This window comes from Coregonus clupeaformis, chromosome 40 (genome assembly GCF_020615455.1).
Source record: "Coregonus clupeaformis isolate EN_2021a chromosome 40, ASM2061545v1, whole genome shotgun sequence".
Lineage (NCBI taxonomy): Eukaryota > Metazoa > Chordata > Actinopteri > Salmoniformes > Salmonidae > Coregonus > Coregonus clupeaformis.
In genome coordinates, this window is record NC_059231.1 from 10872842 (window position 1) to 10889284 (window position 16443).

The window sequence follows — 16443 nt, forward strand, 5'->3', positions numbered from 1 at the left end:
ATTAGAAGAATGTACAGGCCACTCAGGCGCTCGGTTGATCTCTCACTCGTGACTGACGTCAAAGTAGAGATCTGGGATAAAGACAGAGTTAGAGAGGAATGTTTTGCTCTGTGGCTGAGGAAGGACACATTTAGCAAAACTTTAAGAAACTGAACATCGGAGTGATTAGTCTTTAATATCAGGGTTACCACAGATAACATGATCTGCTCCACCATAATCTCCATGCCCATATTCCATCTCCATTCTTTACTACAATCATGCTTCACAGAATCAGTCGGTGTCTTGAACATTTCCCCACCCAACTCCACCTTCCAAATCACGACAACTGACTGCTACACTTGGTTCAGGACGCGAGAGCGAGAGCGAGAGCGAGAGCGAGCAAAGTCTGCTGGGAGATAAAGTAGGTCACCGTAGCGCCTCAGTGAGTCACTATGATTGAGGGTTGCTTACATCACGTGTACAGAGAGAGAAGTTCTACAAAAAAAATAACAACATCTTACCTGAACACTTGCTCAGCGTCTGTCTGGGCTAAACCTCCATGTTGGCTCTGGTCCACAGAGGGAGCCCTGGCTCATGGTCCTAGCTGGCTTCCTCAAGGAAGTCACCACCCAGCAGCGATCGGCTTAGTCTTCCTTAGCCCCAACTGCTCTCCCAGGACTGAACGTCAACCACCACCTAGACAGAGAGGAGAGGGTTTGGTTATAAGCTGGTAAGCCAGTGTATTGTACTATACAGGTCTAATCTGGCAGAGAGAGACACAGACAGAGGTGACAGTGACGGTGTTAAACTGGGTGTACACCACACGATTTTGACCCCGAGTTAGCTGTCCCAGACAAGTTTGAGATCGGAGAACAAATCCACGTCGTTGCCTACTCAGGGCGCGCGGCAATCACCGACGGTCGTTTAATGTGAGCGGGTCAGAGACGCAATCTGAGGGCTACCGATCCCGTCTTTGAGCCGTCCCAGATGTCCTGATATTTTCAAACGATTGATTTTAAAAAACCAGCACAAAATCTTCAATGCTCTTGTAGTGAGTGAGACGTGCAATGACAAGTTTTGGGAACGCTGATCAGCAATAGCCAATGAGAGCTCGCCAGACAAGAAGCCAGTGAGATGATGTTTCACATCACCCAGAATGTGTAGACTCTCGAGTAGGAGTATTTACTACTAGTATGCGTTTGTACTTGCCTTTAAGCAAAAAAAAAAAGTGTCAAAATCGTTACAGCTCTGAGGTTCACAAGCAATTCAAAATGTTGGCTAGATATTTAAATTCTGTATGGCAAGCGTGAATGTCTGACTGAAAACGTTTGAGGCTGTTTTGAGCCACAGCTCGTTCTAGATACGTTAAATCGAATCACCACATTGTTTTTGGCGAGACAGCGTGGTGTGGAGAATCCTCACGACCAAGTGAAGAGTCTTGCAGTGAGTGTCCTCCCGTCCACGTCGGTTAGTGTGCGCACCACTACGTTGGCAAGACAACAAACTACATGAAAACACGTTGTTTAATGTGAGGCTCAGCGATGTTAGGATTTTCAAAGTCATGTCCTCAGGGAGCCCCATCTGATAGTCACCAGCCTAGACAACAACCACAGGCTGTGTTTTCCATTAGCGGCGGCTAAATCAGCCGGTAAGACTCATTTTCAGCCGGCGACTTTTCCCCCACTTCATATTAAGTAGGCTACTTTTCATTTTTTATTTTTTTTTAAGTTTCAATTCGCTAGTCCATTGAGCCATCTCCCGCTAGAATGAACGATATGACTCTTCTAGCGATCTATTGATAGGATAGGCGCCTGTCAGTCACAAAGCGAGCGAAGACAGGAAAAACTCAGTCTGCCGTGTGTCGCGCCTCCCCGTACAATATGTGTGCGCTGAGTTTCTTTGCACGGAGGAGGGAGAGAGCATGATGCTCGTGAATTTGCACGTCCCGTATAAATGTCAGACGTAACAATGGCGCATAGTATACCATAGCGATGGGGCGGAGTCGCATAGTAGGCTATTTACTGTGCTTTGATTGACAATATAAAAATATATATATATATATATAATGTATGCACTCACTAACTGTAAGTCGCTCTGGATAAGAGCGTCTGCTAAATGACTAATATGTCAATGTAAACTGAACTGCAAGGTGTCAAACAAACTGAATATAGTCAATCTCCTATATCCCCTTTGCCATTAATAAATCATGCAACGTAGTTAAATGTAAATGTTGTTATATGTCCATGGTATCGCATCAGGACAAATAAACCAAAGGATTTCATTGGTTTCCTTGCCTAGACAGTGACGCTAAAGTGAGTGACTCGTCTCATCAGTCAGCGTAGCCTCCCGAATCACAGCATTCATTTGGCTCCCTCTTTTGCATGGGCTACTGGTATGCCCAGATTATTTTGGCGATTATCTGCAGATAAATTATTAAAACATTCAATGAAAATGGTGAATCGTCACTGCAGGAACAACAGGCAGTGGAGAACCTCATTCTTGTCCAAATATGATAATTTGGGCTCTCACGGAATCTAGGCATTTAAAAACGGAATTCAATAATATTTAAAACCGTATTGGAAATCACCTAAATGTATTGTAAATGTATTAATTTGCCCAAGTTTATATCACAAGACATGAACAGAATGCATCAGTGATTTGTATTTCCAGCAACGTTTCCCACTTTGTGTAGCCATTAGCGACGATGCTAATGAAAACAGTCTTCTGGTAGATGAAATGGCTGTCCCAAAAAACATCTCAACTAAATGTTAACTACAAAGTAACCTATGCTTAACTGGAAGAACGATATGGTAATTATTTTCATCAATCCAGTGGGTATTTGTTTTGCAAACAGCCTCTTGCCAACTACGCCCAAAATCCACTTAGTCATTATTATTGTTCTGGAACATTCATTTATTTTATTTCCTGTGGTTCATATAGCGGCCACCTTTCATTGTATTTTTCGAGATAATGTGGGCACGGGGCTAGTTAAATCATTTCTGTTTTAAATCAAATACATAATTTGAAAAACAAACCTTGTGTCAGTTCATATCATTGCAGTAAAAACTGTAAATAATACTGATCAAGAGAAGGCAGGCAGGGTTCGATACTGTGACCAAAACAGTCGCACTTGCGACCATTTCAATTAGCAGCGCGACACACATTTAATTGTTCGCAAGGGTGCCAGTGAAAAACAAAATGTACCTGGTCACATTAGTTTTTGGTTCACAAGTTGGTCATTTTTTTTATCATTATGATTTATTCAAACAGTAATGTGCAACTGACCAAAAATAAACAAACTTTCTGAAGAGGCAGCAACGGAACGGGAACACCCCGGTCTGTGTGTAGTGCCTATAAGTCTACCACTGTGTAGCCGTGAGCGATGCTAATCATAGCTTAACAGTCTTCGGAAGGCAATTAAAAAAAGGTAACTACAAAGTAGCCTATGCCTACCTGGCAGAATCATGATTATTTGCATTAATCCAGTGGCCATTTCTTTTGAAAACTCCATCACAAGTCCGCTCCAGACACAGGCGGCGTGCCCATAAGCTAAGCTTCACCTAAAGTAAATTGCCAAAATTATAGAGCCTAAATTAGCCTACTCCTGTCTATACACAAATAAATCAAAATCATTCAAAATAGGCTGCTACACAAGAAAGCATGATTTGGCCACAGAGGATCATCAGATTCTTAAAATAAAATAAGATGTGGATTGTTGGAAAAAAGTATGAAAATGTATGCACTCACTAACTGTAAGTCGCTCTGGATAAGAGCGTCCGCTAAATGACTAAAATGTAAACGTCGTAGGCCTATTATATGGATCAGAAAACGTTTTTATTGATCTGTTTGTCAGTGTCAGCACAGTAGGCTACCCTTAGTTTGTTGTATTAAAAAAAATATTCTGCTAATGTCTCCAGTCAAAGTAGAACTGCATGAAATCTGTTTATAAAAAGGCCAAGAAACGTATCTGATGTAGCCTATAGCCCACTCTATGCCACTACACGCTCAGCCATGCATTGAAAGTGTTTTTGCTTACAGTGATTGAGATATATTAGCCTAAATTCTGACTATGGACCTTGGAAATAGGATGTGGTTTAATCATTGTTGTGGACTTAGAATATCCAATGCTGTTTTTCCTATAATTCGTTTTTTTTAAAGCGCGATTTTGAGAGTGAAAACCTTAAAAAAAAAAAAAAAAAAACGGGGGTTGTATAAAGTATAGTTTTTCCTAATTCTGCCCTCTAGAGGATTTAGAAGAAAATAACACATGGCACTTTCAAATCTGCAATAAAATACATATTGCACCTTTCTTAGCCATTACAGAAAATCTATCCAAATCAAAATGTAAGAACACAAGGGCATGCTAATAAAAAAAAAAAAAGATGGCTAGTCATTATTAGCCTGGTTCTGTACAGAATGCAGGTACATTATGGGACACAGGCCAGGTCATTATACACGTTTTTGAAACTTTTATTTTTTATAAAATGGTGCAACCAAATCACATGCTAGTGCCACCAGTGGAAACAGTTAGTGTAGAACCCTGACAGGTTAAAATGTTAAAAAATAAGGTTTAATGTTCTTTAACTTAGAAAATAGTTATGCTCATATAGGCCTGGACGATATCCAAAACAACAACAAATTTATAAAAAAAAAGGTAAAGTCCTGTCCTTCTACATACAATACCACAACTAAATGTTTCCAATCTGGGAGGTAAATTTGATAAAATATTCAATAATGTCGCTGTGTATTTCAGACGGAATCAAGGCATTTAAATGTAGGCCACCAAAATGACTTTTTTTTTTGTATTTGGCTGGCTACTCCATGTAGTTGTGGAAAACACTGCAAAACGTACAAAAACCTGAATGGCTAACATACATGTGGCCATTATGAAAATGTGGTGCCTGACATTTGAGAAATGTACCGAACCCATATGCATTGGGTGCGTAACCTGATTAGGGCGTCCACGCACGGTGCTCAGAACGACAGAAATCACATCTAGATTATAGTAATACATCTTTACAGATGATGGAAGTCGAGGATGCAATGACCTGTGCCCTTACCACACAATTTGAAGATGTTAGAACTGTTTCAAGTTTGGGGGGAGCTCATTTTTCACCAGAAAAACAGACCTTTATAATAAAGCATTCCATGCATCGTCGCATTTGCGGACGTATGTAATATTCATCATGTGATGAGTAGATTGGATAGTCAAAATGTTGGCTAATAACATAACTCAAAATCCCTTTTAGCAAAATAAAAATAAAAAGACTGTTCAATGAATGGCTGAGAGTGTGTAAACGGGTGTCAAACCCATTCCACGGAGGGCTGCAGGGTTTCGCGCCTCCCTTGTACTTGATTGATGAAGGCAACTAATTAATAAGGAACTCCCCACACCTGGTTGTCTAGGGTTTAATTGAAAGGAAAATCCCAAAACCTACGAGAAGGGGTGACAAATAGAATATGACGTCCATCTAAACTGGAGGAGGAAATTACTGTCCAAATATACACACACACACTTAAGTGGCCGTGACCAAACAATGATAAAGAGTGAATCAGCAGCAGTGCGCTCTCACCGGGGATATGGCCGATGCTCATTGCTGGTGCCAATAAGATATGCCTACTGTTGTTCACTCAATTAAGTTCAGAATTTTGATAACTAAAAGACAGTTTTTCCACTGTCTTTCACTGCCATATGAACATACACACAGATACAGAGCATTTGGAAAGTATTCAGACCCCTTCCCTTTTTCCACATTTTGTAACGTTACAGCCTTTTCCCCCCCTCATCAAATCTACACACAATACCCCATAATGACAAAGCGAAAACGGGTTGTTAATTTTCGCACAAAAAATAAATTAAATACCTTATTTACGTAAGTATTTCAGACCTTTTGCTATGAGACTTGAAATTGGGGCCTCCCAAGTGGCGCAGTGGTCTAAGGCACTAGAGATCCTGGTTCGAGTCCAGGCTCTGTTGACCGGGAGACCCATGGGGCGGCGCACAATTTCCCCAGCATCGTCCGGGATAGGACAGGGTTTGGCCGGCCGGGATGTCCTTGTCCCATCACCCTCTAGCGACTCCTGTGGCGGGCCGGGCGCATGCAAGCTGACACGGTCGCCAGGTGTACAGTGTTTCCTGACACATTGGTGTTGCTGGGTTCTGGGTTAAGCGGGCATTGTGTCAAGAAGCAGTGCGGCTTGGCTGGGTCGTGTTTCGGAGGACGCACGGCTCTCGACCGTCGCCCCTCCCGAGTCCGTACGGGACTTGCAGCGATGGGACTAGACTAACTACCAATTGGATATCACGAAATTGGGGAGAAAAAGGGGTAAAAAAAAACAAATAAATTTTTTTTTCGAAATTGAGCTCAGGTGCTTCCGGTTTCCATTGATCATCCTTGAAAGATGTTTCTACAACTTGATTGGAGTCCACCTGTGGTCAATTCAATTGATTGGACATGATTTGGAAAGGCACACACCTGTCTACACAAGGTCTCACAGTTAACAGTGCATGTCAGAGCAAAAACCAAGCCATGAGGTTGAAGGAATTGTCCGTCGAGGCGCCGATCTAGGGAAGGGCACCAAAGAAAATTCTGCAGCATTGAAGGTCCCCAAGAACACAGTGGCCTCAATCATTCTTAAATGGAAGATGTTTGGAACCACCAAGACTCTTCCTAGAGCTGGCCGCCCGTTACAGTCAATTTAAAATGTTTGAAATTTAGATTGTGTCACTGGCTACACAATACCCCGTGTCAAAGTGGAATTATGTTTTTTCGAAATTTTTACAAAAGCAGAAATGTCTTGAGTCAATAAGTATTCAACCCCTTTGTTATGACAAATCTAAATAAGTTCAGGAGTAGAAAGTTGCTTAAACTAGTCACATAAGTTGCATGGACTCACTGTGTGCAATAATAGTATTGAACATGATTTTTGAATGACTACCTCGTCTCTGTACCCCACACATACAATTATCTGTAAAGGTCCCTCAGTCAAGCAGTGAATTTCAAAACAGATTCAACAAAGACCAGGGAGGTTTTCCAATGTCTCGCAAAGAAGGGCACTTATTGGTAGATGGGTAAAAATAAAAAGCAGAAATTGAATAGCCCTTTGAGCATGGTGAAGTTACACAATGGATGTATCAATAAACCCAGTCACTACAAAGATACAGGTGTCCTTCCTAACTCAGTTGCCGGAGAGGAAGGAAACCGCTCAGGGATTTCACCATGACGCCAATGGTGAAGGAATTGTGACCTTTAAAAAGTTTAATGGCTGTGATAGGAGAAAACGGAGGACGGATCAACAAGATTGTAGTTACTCCTCAATTCGAACCTAACTGACAGAGTGAAAAGAAGGAAGCCTGTACAGAATAAAAATTATTCGCTGCATGGCACGAAAGTAATACTGCACAAAATGTGGCAAAGCAATTAACTTTGTCCCGACTAAAACGTGTTATGTTTGCGGCAAATCCAATACATTACTGAGTACCACTCTCCATATTTTCAAGCATAGTGGTGGCTGCATCATGTTATGGGTATTGGGGGTGTGCCGATCGTCGTAATCGTATCCGTTTAATAACACTTGATACTCGTAACCGGATTTACTCGTGATCGGAAATCCCAGAAGTGCGCTTTAAAATGCCGGTAAAGCCTATACCTCAAGTGAGCATTACTGAGCCATTACTCAGACTGCATCTCAGAGCACATCATTGTGTTCCTTCACTCAGACATACAGTGAGGGAAAAAAGTATTTGATCCCTGCTGATTTTGTACGTTTGCCCACTGACAAAGAAATGATCAGTCTATAATTTTAATGGTAGGTTTATTTGAACAGTGAGAGACAGAACAAAAAAAATCCAGAAAAACGCATGTAAAAATGTTATAAATTGATTTGCATTTTAATGAGGGAAATAAGTATTTGACCCCACTGCAAAAAATGACTTAGTACTTGGTGGCAAAACCCTTGTTGGCAATCACAGAGGTCAGACGTCTCTTGTAGTTGGCCACCAGGTTTGCACACATTTCAGGAGGGACTTTGTCCCACTCCTCTTTGCAGATTTTCTCCAAGTCATTAGAAGTTGAGGCTGACGTTTGGCAACTCGAACCTTCAGCTCCCTCCACAGATTTTCTACGGGATTAAGGTCTGGAGACTGGCTAGGCCACTCCAGGACCTTAATGTGCTTCTTCTTGAGCCACTCCTTTGTTGCCTTGGCCGTGTGTTTTGGGTCATTGTCATGCTGGAATACCCATCCACAACCCATTTTCAATGCCCTGGCTGAGGGAAGGAGGTTCTCACCCAAGATATGACGGTACATGGCCCCGTCCATCGTCCCTTTGATGCAGTGAAGTTGTCCTGTCCCCTTAGCAGAAAAACACCCCCAAAGCATAATGTTTCCACCTCCATGTTTGACGGTGGGGATGGTGTTCTTGGGGGTCATAGGCAGTATTCCTCCTCCTCCAAACACGGCGAGTTGAGTTGATGCCAAAGAGCTCGATTTTGGTCTCATTTGACCACAACACTTTCATCCAGTTCTCCTCTGAATCATCAAGATGTTCATTGGCAAACTTCAGACGGGCCTGTATATGTGCTTTCTTGAGCAGGGGGACCTTGCGGGCGCTGCAGGATTTCAGCCCTTCACGGCGTAGTGTGTGACCAATTGTTTTCTTGGTGACTATGGTCCCAGCTGCCTTGAGATCATTGACAAGATCCTCCCGTGTAGTTCTGGGCTGATTCTTCAACGTTCTCATTATCATTGCGACTCCACGAGGTGAGATCTTGCATGGAGCCCCAGGCTGAGGGATATTGACAGTTCTTTTGTGTCTTCCATTTGCGAATAGTCACACCAACTGTTGTCACCTTCTCACCAAGCTGCTTGGCGATGGTCTTGTAGCCCATTCCAGCCTTGTGTAGGTCTACAATCTTGTCCCTAACATCCTTGGAGAGCTCTTTGGTCTTGGCCATGGTGGAGAGTTTAGAATCTGATTGATTGATTGCTTCTGTGGACCGGTGTCTTTTATACAGGTAACACACTGAGATTAGGAGCACTCCCTTTAAGAGTGTGCTCCTAATCTCAGCTCGTTACCTGTATAAAAAGAAACCTGGGAGCCAGAAATCTTTCTGATTGAGAGGGGGTCAAATCCTTATTTCCCTCATTAAAATGCAAATCAATTTATAACATTTTTGACATGCGTTTTTCTGGATTTTTATTGTTGTTATTCTGTCGCTCACTGTTCAAATAAACCTACCATTAAAATTATAGACTGATCATTTTTGTCAGTGGGTAAATGTACAAAATCAGCAGGGGATCAAATACTTCCCCCCCGACCCCTCACTGTATTGTTAAATGACCCCGACAGATGAAAATGCACGATTACTTACGTAGTCCTATTCAATTATCAACGGAATAGGCAAATACATAGGCCCTATGCATTGCTGGTTACTACTGTCTGCATGTATTCCAGACACAGATTTAGATGAAGGTAGGCTAATTTGCATGCCCCATATATTGTTTCACTTTGGAGAGGAGCAACACTTTTCTCTGCCGACACTTACTCCACATTTATACAAGCAAAAGCAAACGACCTACATTTTATTTCATAATGATCTGTCGCTCTGTAAACATGAATAAATAATAATATCAAACAAGCATGGGCTTGGATCACGACAGACGTCAGCAATGGAATATTTATATGGACAGACAAAGTAAGCCTACTAAACAGACCAAAACAACCATATCGCCTCAGCAAAGTCGCCGGGAAATAACTAGATTGAACAACAATGACTAGCTACAGATGATTCTGATTCATACACTACGTTTGGAGAAGGGGAGACTTGTGCCCTGAGACGAATGAGTGAGTGAAACAGAGTCGTGTGTCTGTCTGGAGAAATGACAGCAGAGGGAGGCTTGTTCTAGTCGTTGCAGCAAGCTCAACCAATCCCCGGGCCGTTTCTTTACAGAATCACTATCCAATAGTTGTTTAGAGAACACAGCGCTTCACACGGTTTGAGTAAAAGAGAGATGCGTGCTGGCAACTGAAAATGGCTTTTTCCCGATCACTACAAAAAAAATCGTATTCGGACAATTCTCCATATCTGTTACTTGTTTTGTCCGAGTCCTCGGCACACCTCTAATGGGTATGGGGCAAATCCAATTCAACACATTAGTGAGTACCAATCTCCATAGTGGTGACTACATCATGTTATGGGTATGCTTGTCATCGTTAAGGACTGGGGAGTTTCAGGATTTAAAAAATAAATAACGGAATGGAGCTAAGCACAGCCAAAAGCCTAGAGGAAAACCTGGTTCCGTCTGCTTTCCACCAGACACTAGGAGATTAATTCACCTTTCAGCAGGAAAAATAATCTAAAACACAAGGCCAAATCAACACTGGGGTTTGCTTACCAAGAAGTGGCCTAGTTACAGTTTTGACTTAAATCTACAGGCAAAATTATTCAGGCAAGACCTGAAAATGGTTGTCTAGCAATGATCAACAACCAATTTGACAGAGTTTTAAGAATTTTCTCAAGTATAATGGTCAAATGCTGCACAATCCCGGTGTGGAAAATTCTAGAGACTGACCCAGAAAGACTCAGAGCTGTAGTCACTGCCAAAGGTGATTCTAACATGTATCTAATTTTATTTAATACAACCGGTGTAGACCTTACATTGAAATGCTTACTTACAAGCCTTTAAAATCAACAATGCAGTTAAGAATATATTTACTAAATAAACTTGGGTGACTGGAGTCTTTGACAATTCTTTGGGCCTTCCTCTGACACCGCCTAGTATATAGGTCCTGGATGGCAGGAAGCTTAGCCCTAGTCATGTACTGGGCCGTACGCACTACCCTCTGTAACGCCTTACGGTCAGATGCCGAGCAGTTGCCATACCAGGCTGTGATGCAATCGGTCAGGATGCTCTCGACGGTGCAGCTGTAGAACTTAGTGAGGATCTGAGGACCCATGCCAAATCTTTTCAGTCTCCTGAGGGGGAAAAGGCGTTGTCGTGCCCTCTTCACAACTTTCTTGGTGTGTTTGGACCATTATAGTTTGTTGGTGGTATGGACACCAAGGAACTTGAAACTCTCGACCCCACTCCACTACAGCCCCGTCGATGTCAATGGGGGCGTGTTCGGCCCTCCTTTTCCTGTAGTCCACGATCAGCTCCTTTGTCTTGCTCACGTTGTGGGAGAGATGGTTGTCCTGGCACCACACTGCCAGGTCTCTGACCTCCTCCCTATAGGCTGTCTCCTCGTTGTCGGTGATCAGGCCTACCACCGTTGTGTCGTCAGCAAACTTGATGGTGTTGGAGTCGTGCCTGGCCATGCAGTCGTGGGTGAACAGGGAGTACAGGAGGGGACTGAGCATGCACCCGAGGGGCCCCCCGTGTTGAGGATTGCCTACCACCCGTATGTGTTAACTACCCTTACCACCTGGGGGCGGCCCGTCAGGAAGTCCAGGATCCAGTTGCAGAGGGAGGTGTTTAGTCCCAGGGTCTTACTGATGAGCTTTGAGGGCACTATGGTGTTGAACGCTGAGCTGTAGTCAATGAACAGCATTCTCACGTAGGTGTTCCTTTTGTCCAGGTGGAAAAGTGCGATTGATATTGCATCATCTGTGGATCTGTTGGGGCGGTATGCAAATTGGAGTGGGTCTAGGGTTTCCAGGACGATGGTGTTGATGTGAAATATGACCAGCCTTTCAAAGCACTTCATGGCTACCGACGTGAGTGCTACGGGGCTGTAGTCATTTAGGCAGGTTACCCTTGCTTTCTTGGGCACAGGGACTATGGTGGTCTGCTTGAAACATGTAGGTATTACAGACTCAGTCAAGGAGAGGTTGAAAATGTCAGTGAAGACACTTGCCAGTTGGTCCGCGCATGCTAGGAATACACGTCCTGGTAATTGTACACGCCTTGTAAATGTTGACCTGTTTAAAGGACTTGCTCACGGCGGCTACGGAGGGCGTAATCACACAGTCGACTGGAACAGCTTGTGCTCTCATGCATGCTTCAGCGTTGCTTGCCTCGAAGCGAGCATAAAAAGGCATTTAGCCCGTCTGGTAGGCTTGTGTCACTGGGCAGCTCACGGCTGGGTTTCCCCTTGTTGTCAATAATAGTTTGCAAGCCCTGCCACATCCGACAAGCGTCAGACCCGGTACAGTAGGATTAGATCTTAGTCCTGTATTGACGCTTTGCCTGTTTGATGGTTCGTCGGAGGGCATAGCAGGATTTCTTATAAACTTCCGGATTAGTGTCCCGCTCCTTGAAAGCGGTAGCTCTAGCCTTTAGCTCGGTGCGGATGTTGCATGTAATCCACGGCTTCTGGTTGGGATATGTACATACGGTCACTGTGGGGACGACGTCGTCGATGCACTTATTGATGAAGCCGGTGACTGAGGTGGTATACTCCTCAATGCCATTGGATGAATTCCGGAACATATTCCAGTCTGTGCTAGCAAAACAGTCCTGTAGTGTAGCATCCATGTCGTCGGGCCACTTTTCTATTGAGCGAGTCACTGGTACATCCGGCTTTAGTTTTTGCTTGTAAGCAAGAATCAAGAGGATAGAATTATGGTCAGATTTGCCAAATGGAGGGCAAGGGAGAGCTTTGTACGTGTCTCTGTGTGGAGTAAAGGTGGTCTAGAGGTTTTTTTCCCTCTGGTTGCATATAGATGCAAACTCTCTTGGTAGATAGTGTGGTCTACAGCTTATCATGAGGCACTCTACTTCAGGCGAGCAATACCTCGAGATGTCCTTAATATTATACATCCCACACCAGCTGTTATTGACAAATAGACACCCCCCCCCCCCCCCCCTACCGGACGTAGCTGCTCTGTCCTGCCGATGCACGGAAAACCCAGCCAACTGTATATTTTCCGTGTCGTTGTTCAGCCACGACTCTGTGAAACATAACATATTACCGTTGTCAGGATGGTCTCGAACAGAGCTCATCCAGTTTATTCTCCAGTGATTGCACGTTGGCCAATAGAACAGATGGTAGAGGCGGGTTACCCACTCGCCAACAAATTCTCACAAGGCACCCGGATCTCCGTCTCCTCTTTATGCTAATGACGGGGATTTGGGCCCGGTCCGGGAGCAGCAGTATATCCGTTGCGTCAGACTCATTAAAGCAAAAATCTTTGTCCAGTTCGAGGTGAGTAATCGCTGTTCTGATATCCAGAAGCTCTTTTCAGTCATAAGAGACGGTAGCAGAAACATTTTGTACAAAATAAGTTAAACAATGTGAAAAAAATAAAATAAAATACACACAAAATAGCACAATTGGTTAGGAGCCCGTAAAACGGGAGCCATCTCCTCCGGCGCCATTATCTTGGCTTAGGGGTGTGAATACTTAAATGAGATCTGTATTTCATTTTCAATTAAATTTACAACAATTTCTAAAAACATGTTTTCACTTTGTCATTATGGGGTATTTGTGTGTAGACGGGTGAGAAAGAAAATATGTTTAATCAATTTTGAATTCAGGCTGTAACAACAAAATGTGGAATAAGTCAAGGGGTACGAATACTTTCTGAAGGCACTAAAATCAGATCAAGCCCAGACTGTTCGATGTAGTAGGGAGTTGGTTTCCAATAGGCCAATATTCTACATAGTTTAGCGCAGAAACCGTGGTAATTAACAACAATGACCTTAAATTAATTGCACGCCTACTTGTCCGGTCTGTGTGCGGCAGACATGGAGACGAGACTGAGAGAAGAACGTGCGATCAAGAGGGATAGAGAGCAGTTGCTTAACGAGGTTTCTCTACCTAAAAAGACATGCTCTAGGTGTTTGATAGTTGGTATTCAGCAGTCATAAAAGTACGCCTTATTTACTTTGAAGAACTACTAAAATAGTAATTTAGTCAGAAAGCAGCAGCTCTATAGAGATGACATGACTTGGAAATAAAGAATAAAGTCAAATAAAACAAGATGTAGTAAACACAACTGAAATATTTTATTAAAGTAATGTGAATAAAATGGTTAAGTGATAAGCAGTAATGGGCAGTCACTACCATCATTGGACTTATTGTTATATTTTTTGTTGTTACAATATTCAACCCACACAACAAAAAAATACAATCTAAACCGTGATTATTTTTTTTATAATTGAACCAAACCCAAAAAGGGCCTAAAAAAAAAGCACTCATCACTACTGAAGAAGGAAAGTTTGAGCGCATATCCCTCAGATGGGCAGATAGAGGATAGAATGTGGGGGGAATATTTTCCAAGGGAGGCTAACTGACCACAGTCATGTTTACTGAACACCGTGGCTGCTTCTGAAATGGCATCCTATAGTGCACTACTTTTGAATAAGATTCTGGTCAAATGTAGTGCAGCATGTAGGGAAAAGGTATGTCTCGCTCTCTCCCTCTCTGCTGGCCTAGCCACGGAACGTGTGCCCGCGTGATATATTATTGAGCGGCAAGCCTGTCTAGCCCATCTCAAGAACCTCCTGACCTGGACAGCTCAGCCATATTTCGAAATGTTCTCTCAAGACCAACTTGACGTTGCTGAAGAATTATAGTCAGAGCCAGATACTGTCGCTATCTAGTCAACGTGCTAGCTGCTCAGTGAATGTTTAACACATTTGTAGCGCCAAACAAACATTTCTAGCGGCAAATGTGTTAAATTATAACCATGGCATAATGAACTCGGGGCTCTATGCGTTCTCTGGAAAATGATGTAACTCTGTGAAAGGTTATCGCCACTCCGCACACCTTCCACATTGTGCATTATTTCCCATAGAACTTATAGCCTCTTGATTATCCCACATTATAAAGCGGGTTGTTCGATACACAGAATGCTGATTATCTAAAAGCTGTGCTATAGCAGACCGTATACCACGGGTATGACAAAAAAGTATTTTTTACTGTTCTAATGACATTGGTAACCAGTTTATAATATCAATAAGGCACCTCGGGGGTTTGCAGCATATGACCAATATACCACGGCTAAGGGCTGTATTCAGGCACTCAGTGTTGCGTCGCGCTTAAGAACAGCCCTTTGCCGTGTTAAATAGGCCATATACCACACACCCTTGTGCCTTAAATGGTTAATTATTCTGTATGTAAAGACAGGACACTCCATTTAGTATGAAATGTTATGTTTCGTATGGTATGTATTAATTTGTGAATATTCATCATCCATTTCGTGTGATATGTTACAAATCACAATTTGTATGATGTTACGTATTTGCTAAATGTAGAAAAGGTTACGAATTTGACATTTGTTAAAATGCTAAAGTTGTCAGTGATGAGATTTGAACAAACAACTTTTGGGTTGCTAGACGTTCACCCACCCATCCACCCCCCTTTCGTTTTTAACTTAAGTAACATTCGGTCTTATGTAACCATACCAAACGTAACATATAATACTAATGTGAGAATCCCACATTTAAGTTTAGTATGTTACGAGTAGCCTATGAGATCAGGTTGAATTATACCATGGCATCGTTGAATATCGTTACCCGTTCCTAATTTCTGAGTATTCAACAACTAGCTAGCTTCAGCATTACTAACGTTAACATTTACAACAATTTGGAAAATGTGCTGGTTTGCTAGCCAAGTAAATAAACGCCTAACGTCAATATAAACAGTTGATGTGCATGCCTGCTGCTCGTTTGCATAACATATCACGTAGCTACTGCATGCCCGTGTAGCTAGCTAGCCAGCTAAGTGCTGCTGTGTGTCAGACAGCGCAGTGTATTTAAAAAAAAACTAGCTAACTAGCTAATATAGCGAAGTCTCCTTCAGCGATTTAACGTTAGCAACACATCTGATACTTTCAGACTTAGCTGAACGCAAATAGATAGATAACGTTAGCAAGTAAAATGACAAATTCAAAGTATTTCAGCTGACCAGTCAAATACTCACCGGGTAGGTTTGCAGTACTTTCCCAAAAAATGGCAAGCTGCTGTGGAGCAGTGATTTCCACGAAACAACTTAGCTAGTTAGCTTGCTAGTTAGCCAAAATGCTAACGGTGGCTATCCGGGCAATTCCACTGTCAGTCAATCAGGGTGTACTGTAAAAATTTAGACAACATTACAAAAACCTACTCACGGACGCAAACAAGATCGCCTATGAATTGTATAATTTGTCGCGTAGATTACGTCTTTAAACAACAACAATCCATTTTCTGATTTCACAATCATTCTCTCTTTACGCAGCCATCTTCCTCTGTCACACATACCTCAGTGGTCACACACCCACACGCAAGGGACGCTATGACGTTTTTAGAAACCGCTAGCGCAGATTTACCGCTACTCCTTGTGCCCTTCCTTGTGCCCTTCCTTCGACGCCCTTGAAAGGAGCCTTCTTTCTGAAAGGAACTCGTGCACTTTTATACCTGTCAGGCATGTTGTGTGTGGGACACACCCATGAGTTTAAAAATACATTTCCCAATGCATAATAGTCATGTTTGAGCTGCATAGATCAGTGTAAATGCGTCAGATTAGGTGGGTGAGTGAG

At 42.7% G+C, this 16443-nt stretch overlaps 1 long non-coding RNA gene across 1 annotated transcript in view; it reads right to left on the reverse strand.

Moving 5' to 3' along the window:
• LOC121555123 overlaps positions 1-16153 on the reverse strand; it is a 31981-nt gene extending 15828 nt beyond the window's left edge. The window contains exons 1-2 of the long non-coding RNA XR_005997841.2: positions 15849-16153; positions 501-675 (exon numbers count right to left, since the gene is read on the reverse strand). This is a non-coding gene — a long non-coding RNA (uncharacterized LOC121555123). The remainder of the gene's footprint in view (positions 1-500; positions 676-15848) is intronic.
• Positions 16154-16443: the final 290 nt, after the last annotated feature.